This window comes from Moschus berezovskii, chromosome 28, assembly GCF_049115385.1.
Source record: "Moschus berezovskii isolate FMDL1 chromosome 28, NW_MosBer_1.0, whole genome shotgun sequence".
Lineage (NCBI taxonomy): Eukaryota > Metazoa > Chordata > Mammalia > Artiodactyla > Moschidae > Moschus > Moschus berezovskii.
Genome location: NC_142487.1, coordinates 7,852,026 through 7,873,095, shown reverse-complemented (window position 1 = coordinate 7,873,095; position 21,070 = coordinate 7,852,026). Strand labels below are relative to the sequence as shown.

Genomic DNA, 21,070 nt, shown 5'->3' with positions numbered 1-21,070 from the left:
TACTGAGAGGGTTGTTAGCATTTTACTAGGACAACTGACAATAAGGAACAGTCAGCTGTCCTAGGACTGAAGGGCGTGGAGGTATTTTTAAACACCACATGCTTTCGTGAAAGGTGGTCTGAGATCATGGACAGGGGTGCACGCCTGTTAGAGCGGCCGCATCTGCCAGGTTTGGTCAAGCCTCAGTGTTCTTGCAGTCCTCCTGCTGGAGGGCAGCGTCCTGGTGGGTTCACTAGACAGACTCTCCATCATCTCTTCCTGGCGTCTTGTTGATGAGGCTGTCATACAGCTGGTACATGTGGCCTTTGTCTTGGCCATCGGGCTGGAGTTATCATCACTCGTCAGGTAATAGGGTACTAGTGTGTACCACGGAGTCAGCATGCGTTGATGTTCGTAGATGGATGGAGGTTCACGGGGAGTCCTGTCTCTACAGTTTGGGATGAAGTCATACATGTACTTTGCCTAAAGTGACCTGTGTCCCTTTTCTCTGGACCACGGCTAGAATTCTGGATAGCTTGTTGGCCTTTAGTGAGGTATCTTCCCTGCGTGCATGCGTGCTCAGTCACTCCAGTTATGTCCAATTCTTTGTGACCTATGACTGTAGCCTTCCAGGTTCCTCTGTCTATGGGATTCCCCAGGCAAGAATACTGGAGTGAGTTGTCATTTCCTTCTCCAGGAGATCTTCCTGACCCAGGGATCAAATCCGCGTCTCCTGCATTGCAGGTGGATTCTTTACCCACTGAGCCACCTGGGAAGCCTGTATCTTCCCTACAAGAGAGCAATCTCAGGAAGCCCATTGTAGGGTAAGCCTCTCTCTTAGTGGGAGAGACCAGAAAGAACTAAGACCTGGGCTGCAGTCATGGCATGGGGTCATCCTTGCCCCACGTTTCATGGATTATTTCAGCATTTCCTGTATGAACACAGAAAATCTGCAATCTGAGTGCTCATGCCAAATCTGCACTCACTCTGGGACTGTATGAAAGGCGTTTCTTTGACCCAAGAACTACTTTTCTGTAACCCATTGAAGCAGTACCATGAGGGGTCTTACACAGACAAGAATATCAAATTCTCTGGGGGTAAAGTGGCTTTATTTTAGATAGCTTGAGGGATGTAGAGTGTTTATTAGTGTTTTATAAATATAATGCCATCAACTTTAACGGCATCATCACCTTACCTTCTTTTGCTTTCCTTCTCTTTTCCATGTGGAAGTGAAGTGAAGTCGCTCAGTTGTGTCCGACTCTTTGCGATCCCATGGACTGTAGTCCACCAGGCTTCTCTGTCCATGGGATTTTCCAGGCAAGAGTACTGGAGTGGGTTGCCATGTGGAAGAGCTCCTTATATCCCAAAGAGAGTTATAATTCATAAGTGTAGTCTTTCAGTTCAGTTCAGTTCAGTTCAGTCGCTCAGTCGTATCCGACTCTCCGCGACCCCATGAATTACAGCACGCCAGGCCTCCCTGTCCATCACCAACTCCCGGAGTTCACTCAAACTCATGTCCACAGAGTCGGTGATGCCATCCAGCCATCTCATTCTCCGTCGTCCCCTTCTCCTCCCGCCCCCAACCTTTCCCAGCATCAGAGTCTTTTCCAGTGAGTCAACTCGTCGCATGAGGTGGCCAAAGTATTGCAGTTTCAGCTTTAGCATCAGTCCCTCCAATGAACATCCAGGATTGATCTCCTTTAGAATGGACTGGTTGGATCTCCTTGCAGTATAAGGGACTCTCAAGAGTCTTCTCCAACACCACAGTTCAAAAGCATCGATTCTTCGGCGATCAGCTTTCTTCACAGTCCAACTCTCACATCCATACATGACCACGGGAAAAACCATTGCCTTGACTAGACGGACCTTGGTTGGCAAAGTAATGTCTTTACATTATTCTTTTTACTCAGCAGGTATTAATATGTGATAGCTCAGTGGTAAAGACCATACAGGAGACATGAGTTTGATCCCTGGGTCAGGAAGATCCCCTGGAGAAGGAAATGGCAACCCACTCCAGTATTCTTGCCTGGACAGAGGAGCCTGGTGGGCTATAGTCCATAGGGTCGCAAAAGAGTCAGATACTAAATAACATTAATATGTGATAGTGTCTTTTTATTTTGTGGCACCCTAAGTGATTTTGAAACATAAGCATTTTGGAAATAGTCCTTTATTTGTGAGGAAACAGGAGTGACAACTTAGTTCTTTATTCCATGTCCATTTATTCATTTAGCAAAAGTGTTCACTGCTTGCTTGCAATGTACCCAGTAAGGCACTGTGGGGAGACAGATGACTACCAGTGGCTTTGGCATGATATTCACAAGGTAGAAAGAAGAGTGTTTATTACAGAGATACAAGCAAGTACTGACGAGCTAGCTCTGTGATGCTCCTGAATTTTTGTTTGGCCTTTCTTTTTCTCCATGTGTGCTAGGAAAAACAAAAAAGAATAGCAGAGAGCCTTGGTCAAGCCCAAAGAGTTTCATAATACTTGTTTCCCAGGTTAACTATTAAACTATGAAGCAGTATGGTTTTTACTCCAAATTTTGAATTCATGCAGTATTAAGATGAATGGTTAGGTACTTCTAACTTTTAAAACTAATATTTAGTATTTGAACATTTTCTCCCAAGAAAATCGACATTCATATACTATTGCTGATTTTTTCCATCACTCGAAAGATCCAAGATTGATCAGTCAGGGAGAAAGCAGTTAGCTTTCAATTAAAAAAAAAATAGTAAAAGTACTGCAATAAAATGAATGAAAATATGAAACCATCTGTATCTCCAGTGATAATGCCAATGCAGTGTATATTGTAAACAACACAATTTGTTCAAGTCCACTTTAAAGGAAAGTGGTTTAGTGTGCATATATAAAAAAGCAAAAGAAATCCTTTATTCACAGATCTCATATGCAACACACACCGCCATATGTGCACAGATGTTACATATATGTGTGTATATATCTCTAAACACTCTTGTGGCCCCCGTAGGAAATTAACATAGGTCATCACCAAACACAACCAGCATTTGAACTGTCACCTTTGTCTGTCACTTAAAAGACAGTTCAGGTCTTTGTTATCTCTGGTAACAACCACCTCACCTCCTGTCTACCCATCCTTTCTAGTCTTTGCAGTGTTATCAGAATATTTTTCCTATGACATGACTCAAGTCACATTTTCTTCCTCAAAATGTCCCAAAGCTGCAAACCTACAGAATGCAGGCCCCTAAACTCCATAGAAACAGGAACCACAGTTTTCTAACTCTGTCTCTAATACAGTCTGAAAAATGCCCCTCCCTTTTATTCTTTTCCATCAGGCTTATTACAGGACATTGAATATGGTTCCCTGCACTGTATACCCCTCTCCCCTTTCTATTGCCATCTTCCCTGTCCTGGAAACACGGGCCTCACGGACAATCCCGGTCCAGAAGCTCTGCCGCAGCCATTTAACTGTGCACCACGTATCTGGCACTCGATAGTAAACGCAGTACTTGTGTAAATCCATTTCTTCCCTCCCTGAATGAGTTGGTGAGCTCCCAGAAAGGTGACTAGGAGTATTTGGAGAAGCCCTTAAACATTTTAATAAATGAGCCTTGGTTACTTGGCTAGGGCTGTGATATTGCGAGACAACTAGGAATAATTTCTTTTGCCTGCAAACCACTCCCCGCCCCCCAAACCCCGCCATTTCAGTGGGAAGCGTTATCAATTCTGACTTCCCATTAGGCCGGGAAGACCACCTGTAACTGCAGCTTTAGGTTGGGGAGGGGGAGACGGTGGGGAGCAGAAGGCTGCCTGAAAAGCAGGAAACATCCCTCAACCTCTAATTCCGATCTTCTCCATTAACTTAGTCTTTCTGGGACACCCACCCAGCGCAAAACGCCGCCAATTTTTTTTTTTTTCTTTCAAAAAGGTGGGTGGGGGGAACCTGCAGTCGCCAAGCCAGTAAATAACTCACCTGAAGGTCAGGTACGCCCTCCCCCCGCTCTCCCGGGGGTGTCTGGGAGGGGTGGGGGCGGGGGGCGGATAGAGAGCCCGGCGGCGATCGCAGTGGAAACCCGGAGGCTCAGGCGATTGGCAGCGTTCTGGAGGCGTCCTCCCCAGCCCGACCCCGCGCCGGGACGAGGAAGGCGGAGGCGGCGGCGCGACGGCCCTGAAGTGCCCAGCGCCCCCTCCCCGCGGCCGAGCCGGGCCGGGCGCCGTCCCTGGTCGTGTGCCCCGCCGCAGCCCGCGGAGCCTCCCGAGTGTGCTGCCGGGGGGCGGGGAGCGCGGCGAGCGCCCGCGTCTGCGGCTGCCTCCCCACGCCCGAGCCTCCGCGCCGCGCCGAGGACGCGCGCCCCAGCCGGTCCCCCCGCCGCCGCCGCCGCCGCCGCCGCGCGCCCGGGCCCCCGGCCCAGCCCAGGTAACTTTTCTGCCTGCGGGGCCGCGGGGGCGCCGGGGGCGCAGGGCTGGCTGGAGGCTGGGGGCGGGCGCGCGGCTGCGGCGCCGCTCAGCCGCGGGGGCCGGGCAGCCTCCCCGCCCGGCCCGCCGGGACCCCCGCGGGGACCCCTCCCGACGGCCTGGCCGAGCCGGGGCGCCGCGCCCGGGGACGTGCCCGCTTCGCCCGGCCGGCGCTGCAGCATCGCGGGGCGGGCGCGCGGCCCGAGCGCCGGCCTCCGGCCCGGGGGGCCTGCCCCGGAGCCCCGGCCGAGAGGGGCGGCTGGCCCCTGCCCGGCCGGCGTGCGCGCCCCCCCCGCGCCCCGGGCGCCATGTTTTGAGTCGCCCCTCGGGGTGCGGCGGGGGCGGGGGCGACACTGCGGCGCCGCCCGGGGCGCAGGGAGGCCTGCGCGCGGCGGCGGAGGGGCTGCGCGGGGCTCGGCGGGCGCGGGGCCGGTAAGGTGCGCTCGCACAAAGCATCTGCGCTCCAAGCGGCCGCCGCTTTTATGTAACTTGTCCGCTTCGCCGAAGTGGGGCGGGCGGCGGCCCCCGGACGGCGGCGGAGGCTGGAGCGGGGGGAGGCAGCGTCCTCCTGACGGGGTGCGGAGTTGGGGTGGGGGTGCTCGGGCACCTGCGGGGCCGGGGACCCGGGGGCGGCGCCGCTCACCTGGCGCCCGCGAGGCTGCGCTGCCCCGGAGGCGTGCGCGCGGGCGGCGCTGCGGCGGCCGGGGGCAGGGAGGCCGGGGCGCGGGGCTCGCGACCCCGGGAGTCGTGGTCTCCACCAGTTCCGGCGGGTGTCTCCCGGCGCCTGCCCCGGGGGCCCCGGCTGTCTGGGGTCGCCCCTCTTCTCTCGCCCTCCTTCCCCTCCCCGCCCCCCCCCCCAAGTTCACGGCTTCTGCAATGCGGTGGGTGTGGTTACCTAGTCTATTGCCCCTGTGGTCCTTCGCCACAGGAGCGGTCTCTCCTCGGTTTTCAGATTTCCGGATCCCAAGTTGTCTAGGGTTTTTTTTCCTCCTTCAGTCCCAGCCCAGGGTTAAAGTTGAGATGGTTGCAGAACACGTAGAAAGATAAAGAGAACATGTGTTGTTAATTACGCCTGGAGGCCGGCCTGAGAAATCCTGAGAGGGCCAGGCAGCCCTGTCATGCGTCGCTTGCATTTCGTGTTTAACTTGGTGTTTCAGCTTTTTTTTTTTTAACCTCAGTCTGGCGGAATTGTTTTTGCAGATATCCCGCTTGTCCTTTTTTTTTGGGGGGGTGGGGGTGGGGTGTCCATTTTAGGGTCTCTGGGGCGGCCAGGTGTGCGTTGGAGTTGATTCTGGTAGCATTAACTTTCCTAGTAGAAGAGCCATCATAGCAGACCAAGCACTAAAAACAGTCTTTTTGAATTTTACACTGATTTTTAATGTCTCAAACAAAAATGGTAAACCTCCATTTATGATCTGGGAACCCTAGACGCAGCAATTATACAGCAAATTGAGCAGAAAAGCCCTATTAAGGAAAAAGAGCGCATCGAGTTTGAGTAAACTCTGGGGAATGGGAGGTGATTCGTATCTTGTATCAAATAGCGTTTTTTTAAAATGCACGTCAATTTTGGTATCAGACTTTCAAAACTTTAGTTGGAGTAACAAAGTCATTTCGAGAGGAAATAAATTCCATATTGAGAAGCCTGACTTTAATTTGTTAATTTCAGAAGATTGATGAAAATAAAATAGCTGAATACTAAATAGTCTCATTTGCATTATGATTTTCTAGTGGTTTAGAAAAGCAACATACCAGATGCACCAGTTACTGCACACAGTTTATCGAGCTAATACACTTTAGGCAAATAATTTTGGCAGCACAGAACGTGTTTTCTGAATGATTTCTCAGTAGCGGGAAGAGTGGCCGCTTTATTTAATGTGTAAACCCCTTGGAGGTGAAGGATTGAGAAAATGGAGGTCAAAGGTCAGTATCTCAGAGAGCTGTTTACGTTTCATTTTTAAGTCATTTCTTCTGTACCAATGCGATTTAAGTTTAAAGCGGGTTTTGTCAATTCTTGTGCAGTGCCTGGACTTGGGCCAACTTTGAATTGTGTTGAGATAGACCTAGGATTTTTTTTTTACTTGATCGGAAGCTATCTTGTCTATACCTTGGTCTTGAAACATTGGTCAAATGCATTAAGGGACTGCCCAAGGAGAAGGGAGGCAATTGTTCATGGACCAAGAGATGTGATGATGTCAGTATTTTGTGAATCCTTCCTTGATTTACAGTTTGTTGGATTATTATGGCAGGGACATACTATCCAGTGAATAAAAGTTAGTGATTTTAAAAAAAAAGAAAAAAAAAAGCCTTAAAATTCACTAAATAGAATTCATGTCTCTCCAGTAAAATAGAACTCCAAGAGTGAGCTGAAAAATAAAGACATGTTTCTTTTCCTTGAGAATTTGACTCTCATGAGAGATTACTTAAGTCCTCGAGTTCCTTGGTCATCTTTCTTCCCCATCCTCTTCTAAGGATCCAACCACTGTTTTTCTGTGAACGTCAGCTTTATTGTGAAATAGAGACTTACTGTGGAAAACCATGACTCAGGTTTATCTCTGGCACCGCTTCCTTTGGAGAGATCTCTGATGGTATCACTGCAGCATCTCTTTCTTTCAGAAGGCTACACAGCTGCTAGCTTGTTGGGATTCGTCAGGCACTCCTGGAGAGCTCTGCTCTCATTTGATTCCTCTTGGCTGCAGAGAATTGTGTGCTCAGAAGCAGGGACTGGAGCCATGAAGTCACTGCCCTGTCTGGTGTTGTGACATCACTATGGCTCAAAGGAAACAAGGGTGGGGCAGGCGACGCCAGACCATCTGAAGCATCTTGCTGGCGTTAACTTTGCCTGATCCATGAATGAGGCTCTCCTTTCTCAAGTTGAACTACACCATAAGGTATTGTTTGAAGCATGAGATACGGATGCAAGCCTGCATGGGAAAGTGTGTTTCATAGATTAAGGAAGCAGAGCGTTTGTGTGTGTGTGTGTGCAGTAGTAGAAATTATTGACTCTGCCTCTTATTAAGGAAAATACTGTTAGTTTTTTAGGAGGGCCATTGAAAAATCATATTTAATTAACAAGTATATATTAATGTAGAGAATAGAGTCAGTATATTTCTCACTCTTTTTGTACCTAAGTAGCATTTTTGCTAAATTCTTGGTGTAGGTGATTAGTCTTGTCTTTCAAAAGTGTGTGGTGTGGTGTCTGTCAAGATACAGTCTCTTTCTGGGTAGACAGTGTTCTATCTGATGTATTTTCCAGTGATGTGCTTGCAATTGGCAATTAGAAAGAAAAAAAAAATGGGGAAAAGAAAGCAAGAGGTTTCACAAGTGTAGAAGATAACCTGCAGTGATTTGGGGTAATTGATTTCTGTGTAAGTGTTTATGTGTAGACTATTTTACAATTTAGCACTTTTGAATTCTCCGAACTGAGTATTCTAGTGCAGAGATGATCTCAGACAGGCCGCACCCAAATTTGTGATAAATCAGTTTCCTGTTGTGATTCCTGATTTGAATATGATGCGAGCATAAAGGAGACCCACAGAACAGCTGCAGCCTGGGGTCTTGTTGCCACCTCTTCAGTAAGATGACTGACCTTTTCGCATGTGAGGATATTATGTACATGGGACCTGTGAGCAGTTCTCATTTAACCGTGTCACTGTCCAGAACACACTGCCAATGCAAAAGGGAAGGAAAACCAAAAAAAAAAAAAAGGAAGGCTAGTCCAAATAGAGAAGTTGAAATTAAGTACCAGAACTGCAGCTTGATTCGTTGAAACGTCTTTGGTGTTGCATTTTTAGACTTAACCATGATTGGCTAAATTGCACACTTCACAATTGTAAGCTTCTATTAGTGCCAAACCCCTAATTCTTTGGTAATTTGCACTACAGAGGAAAAAGCTGACAACTTAATTTTTAGATGGCTGACATTTTGATGCACTGTTCTTATAACCCTTCCTTACAGACTTTAAAAAAAAAAAAAGCAGAAAGGTTTGTATTTAATCTAAAGAACAGTTGGGATACTTCCTCTGCCTTATGCGCTGTTTTTTTTTTTTTTTCTCTCCATTTAAACTGAATGAGTGCCTGTTGTTTGGAGGGACTTATTTTCCTTTTGCTTGGAGTTTCATTCCCAGTCCAACACAGGTCTAAACTCATAGGGTATTGAGTAAATATTTATGGAATTGGATTCATAAGTGAAGCTATATGTGAATTATGCTTCACTATTAAAAATTACTTGACAAGGCTTAAAAAGCATGGCCACTTGTTTAAAAATGAGAATATTCAGACTCTTGTATGCAGTTGTTTCTAATCGCACGGTCCTGTTCATAACAAGTTTGCTGCTCTGGCCACAGCTCAGATTAGGTAGGTTCTAGAGGTTTCGTCTGATCCAAGAAGAGAATACTGCAGGTACCATGAGAAAAAAGGACGGCTTCTTTGAGAGAAGATGAGCAGGCAGCCTCCTTCCCTTCCTGCCATCTCTAATTGGTGTCATGAGGACATCAGTAGAGCAGATGTACTCAGAAGAAGGGGAGAGGGATCAGATGGAGGGAGACAAAAGCTGAGTGAGGGCTGGGCCATGATATTGATCTTGATGTTGAACTAAGAAGAGAAAAACTATTTTCTCCTTAAAAATTTTTTATTTTAATGTTTTTATTGGAATATAATTGCCCTAAAATGTGTTAGTTTCTGCTGTACAGTGAAATGAATCAGCCATATGCGTACATATATTCCCTCCCTTTTGAGTCTGCCTCCCACCCCACTCCCCCATCCCCACCCTTCTAGGTCTTCACCGAGCCCTGAGCTGAGCTTCCTGTGCTTTATAACAGCTTCCCATTAGCCATCTATGTAGATCTCTCTTCTTTGGTCATTTTTTTATATGTTGTATTTACATTCTCCAGTAGTGACCTTCTCTGTGTTTTAGTCAAGCCCCACATTTCATCCTTTCTCTAAAACAAACCTTTTATTTTCCTTCACATTTGCACATCTCTGAAATTGGGATATGTCTTACAGTTGCTCTCAGCCATATGGCAGAGAGAAAGCTGGCAACTGAATGAATTCATTGATAAAGACGCAGACATCAAAAAGTGGAGATTGGGTGTCAGTTGATTGGAAGGAAATCTTGGAGATATAACAGAGCATGCACAAGAAATAGCGCATCACTCATGAAGAAACATAAGTGGTATTTACTGTGTAAAGGCATAGACCATGGTAACTGAATCAGCATGCAATTTGAGAAAGTTGAATTTTGACCTATAATAGAATTTTTTTGAGTACCTTGGCTAGTTTATTTTGTTTCTCTTTGTGCATGCAGAGAGTATGTAATTAAGTGTAAAAGAGTTTTCTAAATAAGTAGAAAATTACAATTCGAACATATGAGACACCACTTACTTGGCAGAGTGCTACGTATTGTGTTACTTCTTAGAATTAATGGTGTCATGAATTTTATGAGATAGGGTTTGTCACTTGGCTACGCACATTTCAAAAAATGCTCTATGATGTCCGGTGCTTATTCACACGCCCCCTTCTATGTATTTGGCAACCTAGGTGCATCCCTTTGTAGGAAAAATCTATTGAGTGGTCTTCATTTTCAAGCTTTTCCATTTGGGTCCTTGGAAGATAGTTGAACTTTGACTAGTCATTTAGAAGACATTCCAGATAGAACACTCTGAAAGTTAGGAGGCCTCAAGGTAACTCTAATGTAGTCTTTACCCTGGGAAGTAATAGGAGATGGGTCTCAGGAGAGAGAGTGGGGCCTTACGGTGAATATGAGACTAAGGAACATTTTGGACTTTGCTAGGTACTAGGGAGCCATTGAAAGTAGTAGAGTAGGAAAGACAATGTTCATCTGGTGATCAGTGTAGGGTGTATTGGAAGAACAGGAGTCTGGAGACAGATGGCCTTTTGTTAAAGGAGTAATCCAAAAAATTTCAGAAATTGTATGTAATGCTAGTTCCTCTCAGAGACTGATATTTTGGCAACTCACGACATATTTTTTGTGATCATGTTTAGTTGAAGATTAATTATTACTTTTGGACTGATTAGGGTGGAAAATGAAATGTTCATTCAGAAAATGGAATGCTTTTCATTCCTATTTATCCTACCAGTTAAAACCTCTCTGTTACTTCAGGTATTAAGAATAACGCATGCTCCCTGTAAAATATTTTCTAATAATACTGAAAGACAAGCAGAAGAAGCCACACTGTCCAAAGGCTGCTGGTAATAATTGTGCTCAGTTGCTCAGTCGTGTGCTCCTCTTTGTGGCCCCGTGAAATTTTTCCAGCAAGAATACTGGAGTGGGTTGACATTTCCTTCTCCAGGAGATCTTCCTGACCCAGGGATTGAACCCTCATCTCTTGCATGGGCAGGCGGATTCTTTACCACCATCTCCACCTGGAAAGTGACCAAAACGACATTAACAATGTATATCTTGGAATCTGACAGCCCTGGGATGGGCTTCTAGGCTTGCTATGTGGTTGCTGTGACGTGGGTCGTCTCTTAACTTCTTGAGTCTATTTGATCTCTTACAAAATGGCCATAATGTTTAGATCCCGAGGTTATGAGGGTTAAATGATACAGTACACGCAAAGCACTGCACATAGTACCTGGTACATCACAAGTGTCTAGTTAATAGACACAGATTCCTGTCATTGTTTAGCTGATGAGTCATGTCCGACTCTTTGCAACCCCATGGACTGTAGCCTGCCAGGCTCTTCTGTCCGTGGGATTTCCCAGGCAAGATTACTGGAGTGGGTTGCCATTTCCTTCTCCAGGGGATCTGTCCAACCCAGGGATCAAACCTGAGTCTCCTGTATTGCAGGCGAATTCTTCACCACTGAGCCACCGGGGAAGCCCCACTGGCTAGTGTCTTAATAAAGATAATACACTGTAAATAAATAGTCCTAATGATTGTGAGACTGCTTAGCATGGAGGAAAGACCCTTGTCTCGGTTTCTCTATGGCTGATCCATCACTTACCACTTTTGTAGCCCTGCTGCTGCTGCTGCTACTGCTAAGTCACTTCAGTCGTGTCCGACTCTGTGTGACCCCATAGACGGAAGCCTACCAGGCTCCCCCATCCCTGGGATTCTCCAAGCAAGAACACTGGAGTGGGTTGCCATTTCCTTCTCCAATGTGTGAAAGTGAAAGTGAAGTCGCTCAGTCATGTCCGACCCTTAGCGACCCCACGGACTGCAGCCTACCAGGCTCCTCCATCCATGGGATTTTCTAGGCAAGAGTACTGGAGTGGCTTGCCATTGCCTTCTCCGTTTGTAGCCCTAGGAAATTAATATAAAATTTACAACGTTAAGGAAGTAGGATTAAGGGTTAGTTTTCTTATCTATTAAGTAGGGATGATAATCATGTAGTGTAATGGTCTGGAGTATGAAATGAATGTCTAGTTGAAAATATGTGGCTCTTTAATACATCTTCAGTTGAGGTTAGTTTTCTCTCCTTATGATGAATAATAGAAAAATGGAGTGAAGTCAGTGAAGCAGAGATGCTTCTGTGAGAAAATGTGATATGCTGATCAAAATCAGGCTTGAGTACTTTGGGTCTTACAAATATTTTCAAGATATTGTGAGATTCTTAACTTTCATATGGGGGCAACAAAACAAGGCATCGATTTAATAGGATCTGAACATGAATTCACTGACTCAGCAGACATGAATTTGAGCAAATTCGGGGAGATAATGAAGGACAGAGGAGCCTGGTGGTCTACAGTCCATGGGGTTGCAAAGAGTTGGATACAACTGAGTGACTGAACAACAAAAACAACAACAAAGAAAAGTGAACTCAAGAGGGAGCTTCCAGGGGACTTCCCTGGTGGTCCAGGGGCTAAGACTCGGCGTTCCCAGTGCAGGGGCCCGGGTTTGATCCCTACTCAGGGAACTAGATCCCACATGCCACAACTAAGAGTTTGCATGCTGCAGCTAAAGATCCTGTATGCTGCACTCAAGACCTGGCATAGCCAAATAAAGAAATTAAAAAAAAAAAAAAGGAAGCTTCCAGTCCTTGGACTTACAGTTGCGCTGCAGCATAAGGGTCTTCAGAAGCTTTTCTGACACTATGGCTCAGTCTCAGTAGAGACCCAGCAGGTCACCGCCCCCATCAGATAGCCTTTCAGTTCTCACTGTACATTCTGCCTTCAGACACCATCTTGGAGTCACCTCTGCTGTCCTGGATGCTGTATTTTAAGCTGGGGGACCAGCAATACGCAAATAGGATTTCAGATTGGGAGGAATGTTCTGAAGTAGGACCAGGTCACAGTGTTGATGGGTGTAGAGGACGGCCTCAGATACTGTCACTTGGGGATTGTTAGCATTTAGTTAAGTCCTTCCTTCTTGTTTGCACCCTTCCTTTGCAAGTGAGACATCAACCCTTAGATGGTGGTCGGTACCAGGCAGGAATCACATCTTCCATCAGCTGCGTGTCTTTGGGCCTCGTACAGCGCCTGTCTGTGGTCCCATGCAGGCTTCTCTGTCCATGATTTTCTCCAGGCAAGAACAGTGGAGTGGGTTGCCATTCCCTTCTCCAGAGGATCTTCCCAACCCAGGCATTGAGCTCAGGTCTCCTGCATTGCAGGCAGACTGTTAATCGTCTGAGCCACCAGGGAAACCCAGCTACTGAACACATAGCTTTTACACTCACCAAGCCCTCTTTGTTGTACCTTACCTTTCTTGTGATATGATTTTTACTGAGACCATGCATTTTTTTCTTTCTCTTAAGTTTGATTTCTTGAACCTTCCCACTCAGATGTGGGCTAAACCATGCGTGAAACTAATGGCGCCTATACTTAAGTTTAAATTCAAACTGTATCATCTTTTTCTTAGAGAAGGTTTCCCAAATTTGCTTAAGTGTCGGCGTTTATGAAACCTACACCTGACTCTGATCTCAACCTGTATTAAATCCCCCCTTTTCTGAATTCTTACTGCAACTGTAAGTTTCAGTTCACCCGACCCAGAGCTTTACTGTGTCCCAGTTTATCTTCTCATGGGTACACACGAAAGGTGTCCAAAGACTTGGATTTGTGATTTGACTAAAAAGCTTCTGGACCTCTCAGAGATGTAAATTTTCATGTAGGAGTATAGAACAACCCTTCCTTCCTGCGGAATCACCTTCATGCTGTTCAGTTGCTCAGTTGTGTTTGATTCCTTGCGACCCTATGGACTGCAGCACGCCAGGCTTCCCTGTCCTTCACTGTCTCCCGGAGTTTGCTAAAGTTCATGTCCATTGAGTCAGTGATGCCATCCAACCATCTCATCTGTTGCCCCCTTCTGCTTTCTCTCTTACCCAGCATCAGGGTCTTTTCCAATGAGTCAGCTCTTTGCATCAGGTGGCCAAAGTATTGGAGCTTCAGCTTCAGCATCAGTCCTTCCAGTGAATATTCAGGGTTGATGTTCTTTAGGATTGACTTGATTGATCTCCTTGCAGTCCAAGGGACTCTCAAGAGTCTTCTCTAGCACCACGATTCAAAAGCATCAGTTCTTCAGTGCTCAGCCTTCTTTATGGTCCAGCTCTCACATCTGTACATGACTATTGGAAAAACCATAGCTTTGATCAGATGGACCTTTGTCAGCAAAGTAACGGCTCTGCTTTTGTCACCGTCATGAGCCAGTGGTAATTTCCCATTGATCCAATCCAATTTTCAAGCTGTGAGTTGTAGAATATGATGATAATCAGTGGGTTTTTTTTTTTTTTTAGTGAGTTAAGGTAGCAGACATTTAGTTGAAGGAACATCTTGGATTTCTTCCATGCTTTGCTCCCACCGTTCTGTGCCTTCATTCCTTCTCCTGATGATGAAATGCATCCTGAGGACTTAGCATTAGCACTGTGCCGGTGTCAGCAACAGAGTGGAAAGGAAAATAAGCAGCAGCCCCTCGCTGGGCTCCCCAGGGAACAGAGCTGTCACTGCCTATGAAAGGAGCATCATGCTCCAAATTCTCCCCAAGAAGCTCACCACCCAGACTTGGGATGTGGTCCTGGCAGAAGGGAGTGAGGTCTAACAGTGGCCAAGAGTCAGCATGTGGCGGAGAAGGGGAGGGTCTGGTAGGATCCAGAGTGGACTAGAGAGCGGGTGTTTGTGGGGTGACTGACCAGCAGGTACAAAGGCCAAGGGGGAAAGGATGTCTAGTCAGAAATGGTACATGACTAAGGGATGAGACTGGATCCAGGAAGAACACTGGGAAGGTGACAGTGTTGCAGAGGTCCTTGGGATCCACAGGACATCCAGGGAGAGATGTCTGGTAGCCTTCACGCCAGAGCGGTCCATCTTCTAGATCAAGATTACAAAAGGGTGCTAGTAATGCCTTGGAAGCTGAGGCCCGGGAGAGGGTGAGTGAATAGGGTGTGCGGAGGAGGAGAGGGGTGGGGGGTGCAGACACACCTGGAAGCGTGTTTAGAAGGAGCAGTGCTCAGAGCGCCCAGGCACCCAGGAGCACCGAGGCTGTCTTGTGCCTGCGACAGCTTTGGTTCGGCTGCTGTGACACTGGTGCCTCATAGGGACTCAGAGATCAGGACCCGTCTCCTCCGGGAGCACCTGGTGTTCCTGCTTCCTTGCTTTCCTTGGTTCTGAGGATGGAGCGAACTGCTGGAGGTAGAGGTCGGGGTGGGGACAGCAGGAATTGGGGGAGCCCAGGAATCTTTCCCACATACAGGTGAGGTGTGAATTACACGCCTGTATCTACGAGGTCCTGTTATCCACGGTGTTTTTTTTTTTTTAAGAAGTATATTGAGAAGCAAAGGTGACATTGCTAAAAATGCCTGCCTCCTACGTAGATGAGGGGCTGTGTCTAAGGTGATGCTAGTGACAGTTGAAAGCACTGAGCGTAGATTTGCCGTCTTCTCTGCAGCCCTTGTCTGTGGACCCTAAAAGGCTCTAATGTGTCGTTTGAGAGCTAGGAAAGTGATGACAGCTTTTCCAGTCCCTCAATTTGTTTCCTGTCTCCTTGTACCAGAAACGTTTCCACCAGTGGTAAAACATTCTCGATCACAGCAGATTAGAAATACTGGACAGCCTTGTCCATTACGTAGAGATCCATGTCAGGATGACCCGTGGATGGGCCTTAACTCAGATCTCAGAGGACGTCGAGATGGGGTGACCATCTGTCTCAGAGATAGTGTGTAATGTTCTGATACCTGAAAAAGTTGAGCATACGTACAGTGACCACCTCGGTATCCATCATCCAGTTTTAAGAGATAAAGCATTATCCCAAATTGCTTACTTTCCCTGTGTTCTCCTCTGCCGCTGTACCTCCCTCCCTCCTAGGAGCAGCCATTCTCTATAGCATCACTAAATTATTTGTGGTGGTGTTCACATTTAAGCAGCTTTAAACAGTGTCTTGTACCTGTCCCTCTGCAGCTTTGTTCATTCTGCAGGCTCCATGACCTCCAGGAGCCCATGGTGTAGTTCTTGGGGGTGAAAACTAATGCCTTAACCAGAGTTCATGGCTTCCTTACCAGGCCCTGAACAGGATTGTGCTTCCCACCTCAGAACATGGTACAACCCTGTATCTTCATGCCCTGTATCCCTGGATTCAGCCAACCATGGATTGAAAAATACTTTTTCAGAATGTTCTAGAAAGTTCCAAAAAAAGCAAAATGTGAATTTGTCCCCAGCAGCTATTTACATAGTACTTGCATTGTATTTACAACTATCTACATAGTATTTCCATTGTGTTAGGTGTTACTGAAAAATATTTTTTTAGAATGTTCCAGAAAATTCCAAAAATCAAAACTTGAATTTGCCCCCAACAACTGTTTGCATAGCATTTGTATTGTATTTACAACTATTTACCGAGTATTTTCATTGTGTTAGGCGTTATAAGTAATCTGCATGCTCAGTCACTTCAATAGTGACTGACTCTTTGCAACCCTGTGGATTGTAGCCTGCTAGGCTCCTCTGTCCATGGGATTTCCCAGGCAATACTGGAGTGGGTGGCCATTTTCCTCCTCCAAGGGATCTTCCAGGGATTGAACCTGTGTCTCCTACGTTGCAGGCAGATTCTTTACCTGGAGAGCTATCACGGAATCCCATAAGTAATCTAGAGATGATTTAAAGTCTATGGGAAGATGTGCAGGGGTTAAGCAAATACTGTGCCATTTTACAGGCTTCCCAGGTGACTCAGTGGTGAAGAACCCACCTGCCAATGCAGGAGATGAGGGTTTGATCCTTGGGTCAGGAAGATCCCCTGGAGGAGGGCATGGGAACCCATTCCAGTATTCTTGCCTGGAGAATTCCATGGACAGAGGAGTCTGGCAGGTTACAGTCCATGAGGTAGCAAGAGTCAGACGTGACTGAGTGACTGAGCATATGCCATTTTACGTAAGAGACTTGAGTTTCTATGGAATTTGGTATCCGAGGGTGTCCTGGAAGCAATCACCCCTCCCCAAAACAGACACCAAAGGATGAGTGTCCTTGCTGCCCATCAGCCTGGCACATCCTGCCTCAGCAGGTCTACACAGCTGCCACTGCACCTGCACCCCATCACCTCTCGCCCCACCCAGCACTAACTCCCTGCTCTGCCTCCGTTTTCTTCATAGAAGTACGTATTTTACTTGTTGGTGTCTGTAGTGTGCCTCCCCCAACCAGAGCATCTGCTTCATCTGTTCTAGGACTTAACATCTGTTCTGTTCACCATGGACCCCAGCTTTGAGAACAGTGCTGCTCAATACCCAGCTAAGTGAAGGAGTTATTCCAGATACGATGTGATAAGGATTTGCCATGTTTTTATCATGGACCTTTTAGATGAGGTGGTTTGTTTATTATGAATAAACCTACATTGTACATACATGCAGAATTCTTTTCTTTTTTTTTTTTTTTAGAAAATAAACACATTTCATTATCAATTCAAAAATAAAAAATGAAGATGTGAGCTTACATAGGAGAATTTTTTATTGATCCATCTTTAACCTTTGATTTAGTGGATACGGTTGTGTTCAGAGTGATTTAATGTTGAATTGTAAATATAGCTTCAGTAATTGAGGCCCCCTGATGGGAAAAGCTGGCCTGTGTGGCCCGAAGGATCTTACCAAGAGGTGAAGGAGCCAGTGTGTGTGCACCAGATCGAGACCTTCCTGCTCTGAGCTGTGAGTTCAGCCGTGCTTCCCAGGGTGACAGTTGGGTTCCAGTCATTTTCAATTAATTTGGACTTGCAGTTCTTTATGCTCATTAGAGTATCGTAATTTTTCCCCTCCCCAAGAATTAGCACTTCCACATCATCTGTACCTTCCCAGACGTGCCATCTGGCCTGCCCTCTTCTTTCCCTTCCATTATTAGCACAGTCGAAGGTAAACACATTTTTTTTCCCCTCTTCCTTACCAATGAATATTCCATTTTCTTGTAATTTGGAAGATAATTTGTACACCTCTCATTTTCACTCTTTGTATTCAGTGCTGGAAAATCAAAGCGTGCTTGGTTTTCTGGGCTCTTTAATGAAGCATCAAGTCGATAAGTGAGGTTTTGATTACATGTGCATTCTAATTAAAGAAAAACAAATGATAAATTTCCACTTGCATTGCCATAGAAAATGATTCTAACATATAAGGATAGTCATGGTATCCTATCAGCAAAATCATTTATAACTTGGTTTTGAAGAATTTCTTATCCAGAAGAAAGTTTTCATGACTGCCCTTTTCTCTGCTTCTTTATAGACAGTATTTTTCTCTGAATCTGTGTATCCTGTCTAGACTTGGGGAGGGTGGAGACCTGGAATTTCTCTATCCAGGTATTCCAGAAGCATTGGTGAAATGGAATGGTCTCCTTCCACTGGGAAGTTTGTTTTCTGTTATGCTCCTTTCTTCTTGATGCCGGCAATGACATGTTCTTGGATGAGCCTTTGAGATCAGGAGGGTGAGTTGAATGTGCCTGGTTGATAAAGGGGAGCTGACTGAGTGGTAAAGCAGATCAGTTCAGTTCAGTCACTCAGTCGTGTCCGACTCTTTGCGACCCCATGAACCGCAGCACGCCAGGCCTCCCTGTTCATCACCTACTCCCAGAGTCCACCCAAACCCATGTCCATTGAGTCAGTAATGGCATCCAACCATCTCATCCTCTGTTGTCCCCTTCTCCTGCCCTCAGTCTTTCCCAGCATCAGGGTCTTTTCCAGTCAATCAGCTCTTCGCAAAGTATTGGAGTTTCAGCTTCAAAATCAGTCCTACCAATGAACACACCCAGGACTAATCTCCTTCAGGATGGATGGTTGGATCTCCTTGTAGTCCAAGGGACTCTCCAGAGTCTTCTTCAACACCACAGTTCAAAAGCATCAATTCTTCGGCGCTCAGCTTTCTTTATAGTCCAACTCTCACATCCATACACGACCACTGGAAAAACCACAGCCTTGACTAGATGGACCTTGGTTGGCAAAGTAATGTCTCTGCTTTTTAATATGCTGTCTAGGTTGGTCATAACTTTCCTTCCAAGGAATAAGCATCTTTTAATTTCATGGCTGCAATCACCATCTGCAGTGATTTTGGAGTCCAGAAAAATAAAGTCAGCCACTGTTTCCCCATCTATTTGCCATGAAGTGATGGGACCGGATGCCATGATCTTAGTTTTCTGAATGTTGAGCTTTCAGCCAACTTTTTCACTCTCCTCTTTCACTTTCATCAAGGGGCTCTTTAGTTCTTCACTTTCTGCCAAAAGGGTGGTGTCATCTGCATGTCTGAGGTTATTGATATTTCTCCCGGCAGTCTTGATTCCAGCTTGTGCTTCCTTCAGCCCAGAGTTTCTCATGATGTACTCTGCATATAAGTTAAATAACCAGGGTGACAGTATATAGCCTTGACATACTCCTTTTCCTATTCGGAACCAATCTGTTTTTCCATGTCGAGTTCTGACTGTTGCTTGCTTCCTGACCTGCATACAGGTTTCTCAAGAGGCAGGTCAGGTGGTCTGGTAGTCCCATCTCTTTCAGAATGTTCCACAGTTAATTGTGATCCACTCAGTCAAAAGCTTTGGTATAGTCAATAAAGCAGAAATAGATGTTTTTCTGGATAGCAGCTTAGATATTCTCTGATGACCATGGGCGTGGCTAGCTTGCACCCCCCACCCCCACCATCCCCCATTGTCATTCCTCCTGACCTACATCCATACATGACCACACGATAGTTCTGAGCAGGACTCACAGGTGCCCTGCCTCTGACTTCTCTGGTTTTAGGAGGTCTGATAACAGCCATTACTCAATTTGAAGCCATCATTTCTCAGCATAGGCAGTCTGGATTCTGTCTCAGACCCAGATTAGCAAGTTGGATGCTCTGAAACTGCTTTAAAGGGTTTAATTGTTGTTATGGCTTTATAAAAGTGAAATACAATTACCTGATAGAGCAGTCTTGTTTCTTGGCATTCTTTTATCTGATACTGGAAAGAGGATGATGTTGAAATCCCGTTCAGTAGAAACAGCATCACTACAGTCTTCAGAAGTGTTAAATGTGCATTGACTGTTTCTCCTATGGAAGGAATCTTCTGGGGAGATGTACTGAGGACAGTGCGGTGATTTGAATACATTCGTTTCATTTAGGGTAGGTGATTCTGTGGTACTTGCAGTTGCTGTTGTTCAGTCGCTCAGTCATGTCTGACTGTTTGCAACCCCATGGACCACAGCATGCTAGGCTTCCCTGATCTTCACTGTCCCTGGAATTTGCTCAGACTCATGTCTGTTGAGTTGGTGATGCCATCCATCCATCTGAACTTCTGTTGTCCCCTTATCCTCTTGCCCTCAATCTTTCCCAGCATAAGACTCTTTTTCAGTGAGTCGACTGTTTGCGTCAGGTGACCGAAGTATTGGAGCTTCAGCTTTAGCATCAGTCCTTCTAATGAATATTCAGGGTTGATTTCCTTTAGGATTCACTGGTTTGATCTTGCTGATTTAACCTATTTTATCATTAATTGGTTTTCACATGACCAGTTTTTAGATATTTCCTTTTTAAAGAGCACTTTGATTGTGGAAACATTGGGTTTGAATTCCTGGAAGATACTGTACGTGGAAGAACAATTTTATTATCTCTCTTATTTGATGGGCAGTGACCTTAATAACAAAATAATACTCTGATGGAAAATGTATTATTATACTTGGGCCTTTTCTGACCACCACAGTTTAACTCCTGGGAGGTGCTTAACCTCTCTGACCTGGCTCCATCCTTGCCCTTGCGAGGCAAGCAACTTAGCTTGATTGTCTTCCGTGATTAATGCTCTGTGACTCAGAAACATATCCAACTTTTTCAGCTCAGAAATAAATCCGCTGACCTAGTTTATCTGGCCTCGATTGCTCACTCCTTGGTTTAAAGCATCTTTCTTTGGGGGGCATCTCTGGTTTGACACATATGAAGCATCATTGGTTACTCCCTGTTGTTAGTGTGTCAGGACACCCAGCAGGAAGTAGGAAATGCAGCCCAAGAGCAGGGACAGGACCTTGACTTGCCGCAAAAGATGAAGCAGCCTCGTTCCTGAGCTGTGTTTGAGGCTTTCGTCCCTGAGGACATTGCAGGTTGAGCTGTGCTCATTTATAACGCTTGGGGGGCACAGTGAAGGGGGTGAAACTCCCTCCCAGTGTTTCCCTGAGGACCGAGGAGCAAAGCTGGGGGATAACTAACCACGGGAGGAAGGGACCAGGTATGCTCAGCTGAATCCCCCGCAGTGCAGGGGAAGGAAGGTGAATCCTTTCTAAGGAAAAACACCATCC

The 21,070-nt window shown here is 46.1% G+C and overlaps 1 protein-coding gene across 5 annotated transcripts in view; it reads left to right on the top strand.

Annotated features, from left to right (window-relative positions):
* Positions 1-4,037: 4,037 nt before the first annotated feature.
* The window catches only part of EPB41L3 (erythrocyte membrane protein band 4.1 like 3), a 145,328-nt gene continuing 128,295 nt past the window's right edge, over positions 4,038-21,070 (top strand). For 3 of the 5 annotated variants that reach the window (XM_055417171.2, XM_055417169.2, XM_055417170.2), the window contains exon 1: positions 4,234-4,370. The gene's annotated coding sequence lies outside the window, so the exon portion shown is untranslated. Of the gene's footprint in view, positions 4,371-6,888; positions 7,297-21,070 lie in introns of those variants that run through there. The other 2 variants (XM_055417168.2, XM_088833518.1) reach the window with 2 other exon arrangements.